The following is a 6,842-nucleotide window of genomic DNA, read 5'->3' as shown; positions in this document are numbered from 1 at the left end:
CCTCCACCCCCTGTTGCTTGCTGGTCTCCCCCCTCAACTCCAGCCCCAAGGGACTTGCAAACCTGAGCCGCATTGGAGTGCAGGTCAGAATAGCGCTGCGGCCAGACGGGAGCAGCCAGGCAGCTCTGCTGGCAAGGTAGGACATGACCCTCCTGCCTGGCAGCTCCCCACCTCCCTCTGAGCTGTCTGCCCAGCAGCCCCCTTTCCTGTCCGCTCGAGCCCTCCCCGCCCCAGCGCTGCCTGAGAGCGCGGCTGGGGGAAGCGCTGGCTGGCGGGGCAGTTTGCTTCCCTTCCCTCTCGGGGAATGTTCCATGTCTGCTGGGAATCCCTTCCCCTGCTCGCTGTGAGCCCCCGCACTCTGTCCTCTGCCACAGCCCTGCAAACTGTGCTCCTCCAGGGGGTGGCCTGGAGCCCAAGCTGGTGCATGTGTTCTGCCATGGCAGCCACCGCTTCAGGGCCGGGTGATAGGCTGCCACTTTCCCCCTACCCTCGGTAACTGGACTTTTAGCATCCGGTCAGTAGATCTGACTGGACGCTGCCAGGTTCCCTTTTCGACCGGACTCTCAAATTGTGGAAATGGTGTAAGGAGGGGATAGGATTGTGCGTGGGGGTAGGGGGGGGGTGTAATACATGTGGTCCATGTGCACCACAGAGATCTTTGCTCTGGAAGGAAGACATGGGGACAGGTGGACATTGGATGGACAATACAGAAGGATCCAGCTTCCTCTCCCTTCACGCCTAATCTATACAGATAAGCACTGCATCAGGGCCACATCCTCTGGCTTAGCTCAGAGACTGGGATTCACCCCCACAGTGTTTTTAAGGAGGCAGAACCATGCTTGAACAACAGCTAACTTCTGGATCTCTCTCAGGCATCTGGAGCAAGTCCCACAGCTTGGGCCAAATGCATCAATGTTGTAACTTCACGTAAGTCAGTGGAGCTACAGCAGGGATGGCTGCTTCCATTTAGATACAAAGGTTCTGCGTGCCTAACCAACCCCTGTATAACCTGGGCAATACACCGACGTAGGTTAGATCAAAACCCAGGCCAGGGGAGGATCGAAACTCTGTTCCTCACAGCCCTACCTGGAGGGCACAATAGCAAAGATTTATACAACATCCTCTGGCCTTCGAGCCACATGACTCATGTTACTGGGGCAACGTCCGGGGAGGGAGGAAATAGTGTGTTAAAAAATAAAACCACAGCCCAGCTGAGTGTGAGAGACGAGCAGAGGCCGAGCCCGAGCAGCAAGAAAGCACAGCCAGGCTGAAGCCCCGCAGAGATGGTCTGAGTAATTATCAATGGTAAGGAAACCAATTTGGGTTGGACAAAGCAGAGCAGAGGGGGAGGTTTGGTTTGTAAATACGTGTGTGCCCCCGACTATCACTGGTGCCTGCCGTTCGTGGGATGATGAGTGAATTCTTTTTAATGCAGTCTGAGCTGCCAGGCCTTCGCAAAGAGTCTTTCCTTCCATGGGTGTTGTCTTCACTGTTGCGGGGAGGGACTGTTCCACAGTGGGGTATATCCCAGCTGTGGACAAAAGGGAGGCTTCTGTGATACCTGCTGGGTCACCCTGCAAGGGGAGGTAAAGTCCTATCAGCTGGTGCTCTCCACAACTTTCCCTTCCCGCAATAACGTCATATACTTTGTCTAGCTAGGTCTGGCAGGGGAGGGGAAGAGTGGGGGGGGGTTACTATCTAAGGAATAAAGTAAAACTTTGCTCATTAATTAAAAAAAAAATCATTAGGCCTGATTCTGATCTCATTTACACGGGTGTAAAACAGGAGCAACTCCACTGAGTGTCTTTGGGTCTGACTGTGGACTTGCACCAGGGTGAATCAGGAATAATTCTGCTGAAATTAACAGAATTACACAGGATGAAACTGGAGCTCGTAAGTGTGCAGCTAGGCCCATTTTGTCCGGTAGCGACCAACTACCTTCACTTCTGTGCTTTTTGGCCAAGATCTCTTGTGGTATCAGTGCGAATCTCGCTCTCTCAGCGCTTTTTCTCCAACCCTGACAGGAAATGGACTTGTATTAGCATAGCACCTAGGTGCCCTAGTCCTGGAGCAGGACTCCATGGTGCTAGGTGCTGTACAAACACAGAACAGAAGGAAAGTCTTTGCCCCAAGCTTTTACCTTGAATGGTGTAACTTGATTCTATTGATTCTATTGCAATCTGGACATTTTGCTGACCATTTGTTACATCCCCCCTGACTCCCACCATGGCTGAAAAGGTGACTTATTGGGTCCCTAGCTCAGGTAGGATCAGAGACGGGATGATTTGCTCCTGTGAACACCCCTACCACCTTGGTGCCTTGTGCAGCTTCTTTTCCCCAATGCCCCACAGGGACCAATAAATATTTGCCCTTAGCTTGAGGAATAAAAAACAATGGTCTCCTTTCTCTCTGCAGGCTGCAGGTATGTGGCAGCAAAGATTGGGAGCCTATGTGGCCACAGAGGTGAGGAGCCCCCTGCCACCCCGGCCCACCCAGCGGACCACAGCCAGAACCAAAGTAAGTAAAGGTCTTGCTGGAGCTGTCGTGAAGATTGCTGTCGTGGGGGGCAACAAGCATACTAGATTAGAAAGGAGATGGGATGCAGCCGGTCGGGACTCAGGAGACTTAGGGTCTATTCCTACTTCTGCTGCATGGCAGTGCCATAGCCAGGCATGTAAGTTTGGGTAGGCTGCAAATTATTATGGCCAGGCAATATCCCACCCCGACATTTCCTTACAGACACGGCTTTGTTTTTGATTAGCTGAAGTCTTTTCAAAGCTTGTCTATTTGCCCAATAGGAGACACCATTAAAAAAAATCCCAGCATAAATTTACTTGAACTTCACATTGAACTGACCCACATAGAGTCATAGGGCAGATTAGGTATAAGCTGTTTAAGCACTTAACACCCTCAAGTTCTCAGATCTAGGTCTCCCCAGCAGGCTTCCTGTTTGATGCCAAAATGCCTTATCACACACCAGGCAAACACATCTCTTATTTTCATTACCAAATTCAGCCCTACCCCCATCCGCTGGCTGCATCAGTTAGAGGAAGTTATTTAAAACACAGAAGTCAACATGACTTTGCAGATGGCTCATGCAATACCCAGGAGGCCTGCGGCTCTCCCAGCTGCCTGAAATTCAATACCTTGCTACTAGCCAATGAATCAGCTGGGACATTCCCTCCTTTCTGATCAGCTCTTGGAGACACAAAATATGGCTGTCACTTGACAGACTTGCACTTTTATTCCTGTTAAATTGCTGTAGAATATACCAAGCGTGCACCACTTTCCGATAAGATAAGGTTAACTGAATTGCTGTCCGAACCCTTGCTCAGGAGTCTTAGATTAGATTTTAAAATGTGGCAGCAATTGGATAGTAGATTGATGAGACTGAGGCACAAGAAGTGAGGTCCAAAGAAGGGCTCCAAATCATTTGCTCAAGCTCTAAGAGAAGCAGTGAGTGATGGGTTTACATGGTCAAGGTAATGAGCCTGATTCTCCTCTCACTTACACCAGGTTTACACCAATGTAACTCAGTGCAGTTTGTCCTGATTTGCTTTAGTGTAAGCAGGGTGACCAGACAGCAAATGTGAAAAATCGGGACAGGGGGTAGGGGGTAATAGGAGCCTATATAAGAAAAAGACCCAAAAATCGGGACTGTCCCTATAAAATCAGGACATATGGTCACCCTAAGTGTAAGTGAGTTCAGATCTTGGCAGTATCAACCTGTATTGCCATATGCAGCAGCAGGAGGTGTGGCCATGAAGCCTATGCCAGCCTAGCTATGTCAACATCGCTGTTTGTGACTGAAAAACAAAGAGTTTTTTCAACAGGCTCACTGAAAGCCAGGTGGGGTGGGGCCACACAGAGGCCCAGAATTGGACTCGCAGTTTAACTGGTGTCAGATAAGTTGCCCTGGCAGTGGTACTTAAACTTCCCCTTTAAGCTAACAGACTCCTCTTTAGCTGGTGTAAATCAGCATAGTTCTGTTGGACTCAATGGAGTTCAATAGTGGTTCAGTGAGTGAAATAAACTATACCAACAAGAGCCCGTTTTTGGCGACGCTTGGAAGCTTTGCTGGCTGGGCTATTTAAGACTGAAAACATTTTCTAATATAAATCTGGGCTCCTGTTCTCAGGGCTAGTCTTCCCCAGAAAATTAGATCCACACAGCTACGTCGCTCAGCAGTGTGAAAGATCCGCCCCCCTTCAGAGTTCGGCCGACCTAAGTCCCTGTGTAGACAGCACTAGTTCGATAGAAGAATTCTTCCGTGGACCTGGCTACCACCTCTTGAGGAGGTAGATTAACCACAGCACTGAGAGAACCCCTCCCGGCACTGTCGTGTCTACACTGAAGCGCTACAGATGCCGGTGTGCAGCTGTAGCATTTTCAGTGTAGACCTAGCCTCAGCTTTCCCTTGTTCTGTGTTACAATCTCCCGCTGTAAGGCTTGGAACGTAGCCTCCTCGCTAGCTGATGTCGAAGCTTTGTTCATATGACGGATAAGCCTTTTCATTCCCATGGCTAACATTGCGGATTCCTCCTCTTTCCTCTCTTGCGCTTGCATTTTCAGGTGTAAACACAGTGATATCAGAAGGCCCCCGAGTGATGGGCGCCGTCGCTAGGAACAAGATGCTCGGCCCTGAACAGCCCTGCGGATCCTGAGGGTAGATGGCCTCAGGGCCCTCCTTGGAAGCCTGAGGCCTTCTTTCTCTCTGATTCTGCAAGGGTCTTGGCCTGCTCCCCAGCGATCGGAAATGCGTGTTCACCAGTAAATCCATCTTGCATTTGTATAACAATATGAATTGTCCTTACTAACCCCTTGCCACAAGCATTTCCCAGGATGAAAGACAAATTAAGTCCGATGCTCAGCATCTGCTATAACTGCTGCCTCGAAAACTTACTCCATGCTCTATACTGGGGCCAGGGAGAATATGTTACCCTTCTCAAACCAAAGTCGTATTCAATACGTATATCAGGCCACATTCTGGTCTCATGTATACTGGTGTAACTTCAGAGTAACTTCACTGAAGTTAATAGAGTCAGATCTTCAGCTGATAAAAATTAGTGTCGCTCCATTAATTGGAGCTATGCTGAGTTGCACCAGCCGAGGATCTGGACCAGCGTTGCCCTGAATTTACGCTGGTGTAACAGAGAACGGAATCTGGCCTTCAGGGCTAAAAATCATCTCTAAAACGGTCATAAAGCAGAGAAACTCAATTGATTTCAGTGAAGTTACTCTGGGTCTACACTGGAGTAAGAGAGAGCAGAATTTGGCCCATGAAGGGAAGACACCACCCTTACATGGGTGGATGGATCTGGCCCTTGGTGATCTGATTTCCTTTCTTCTGGGAAGTTCTCCCTGTATTGTCACAGTGAACAATGACGACAGATTCACAAACTCCTTTGTGTGGAGATGAACAAGTCCGAATCCTTCCTGTGCTACAAACATGCAATTCAACCAGAAATAAAAAGTAATGAAAGCAAGTGTACTGTACATTGATGGCCTTTTGGTGTTGCTCCATTTGTAAGCATTTATTCCTTTGGCATACACAGTGAATTATTTATTAGTTGTGTTACGGTTGCCATGGAGGCCCCAGCCCAGATTATGCCCCTTGGTGTTTTACTGTGTTTACAAACACGTGGTAAAAGAACGGCTTGCAGCCATAACAGAGAAGACAGACAGAGGGAATGAAGTGATTCAGCAGTACTGTGAATGATTCCCCCTCATCCTTGGATGCCCCCTGGCACCTGGGAGCTCCAGCACCAGGCTACTCCCCTCTCAGAAAGGCTCCATGACAGGCTCTCTTGCCTCAATAATCCCCCTCTGGGGGGAAGGGGGGGGGCGCACTTTATTACAAAAACATAGTGCAAATAATCCTTAACAAACGTCCCTGAACACAGTCCGCTTATCACTCCCTCGTGTGAAGGGTTCATGTAGCGTTCATGCGCCTGGAAACAGCCAGGGCCCACCCTGTCTGGAAATAGTCTTTAAAAATCCCACCACATCTAGCTCGCCAGCATAGCATGTGTCACACTCCGGCATCATCCACCACACCTGGGCTCGTCTCCTGTCCTCTCCTGTCCTTCTGCGAGGACGGCCTTCCAGCTGGAGGGCAGCCCACCCACCCCCACCACTAACCTCTCTGCTGGGTCGTCGTCCTCACCAGGGGAACAGCCATCTCTCCCCAGTTGTGTTAACCACTCATCTCAGACAGAGCGGCAAGGAAGCCCTTCCACTGCCCCCTTGGCTTCAGCCCTCCATCTTCAACTCTCTGGCTTCAAAGTCAGCAGGAAAGTCCCTATGCTGCTCTACTGCCTTCAGCCTTCTCCAGCTTGGGGAGGTCAGCCATAAACCTCACCACCTGCTGCCTCAGGAACCTCTTCCAGCTATCTTCAAGGACCTCCTACCTCTCTGACTCTCCCTCTGGTGCCACCCCATGCTCTTAATCAGCCAAACTGGGAGCACCAGTTCTGGCCTGAACCTGCTTCCTTTAAAAGGCCCAGCCACCCTGAGACAGATACGAAGAGAGGAAGTGGCTTGCCTGAGGTCAGCTGCTCGCCCAGTATTAGCACCGAAATATCCTGACTCCCAGTCAAGTGCCCTATCAAGACAACCAGAGGTAACATTTTCTATTTTGTTACCATAAGCTGGTCTGTTGGAAGAGTTTCATGACAAAGGCCTGCTCAGAACAATGTGGAACTTCCTGCCACAAGAAACTATTGAGGCCGGGGGTGAAATGCTCACTGAAGTCATTATTAAAAACTTCAGAGGAACCAGGATTTCTCTACAGAAAAAAGGCTTCAAAAAAAGGATTGGACACTTACATGGATAACGCAAAC

The 6,842-nt window shown here is 49.7% G+C and overlaps 1 long non-coding RNA gene across 1 annotated transcript; it reads left to right on the top strand.

Moving 5' to 3' along the window:
• Positions 1-1,156: 1,156 nt before the first annotated feature.
• LOC311531931 lies at positions 1,157-5,496 on the top strand. The gene is made up of 3 exons (XR_014714311.1): positions 1,157-1,305; positions 2,416-2,517; positions 4,573-5,496. It is a non-coding gene; the product is annotated as an uncharacterized lncRNA (long non-coding RNA).
• The last annotated feature ends 1,346 nt before the right edge of the window (positions 5,497-6,842 follow it).

Source organism: Lepidochelys olivacea (genome assembly GCF_965140295.1).
Source record: "Lepidochelys olivacea isolate rLepOli2 genome assembly, chromosome: 16".
Classification (NCBI taxonomy): domain Eukaryota; kingdom Metazoa; phylum Chordata; order Testudines; family Cheloniidae; genus Lepidochelys; species Lepidochelys olivacea.
This window is presented reverse-complemented; position numbering and strand designations above follow the sequence as displayed.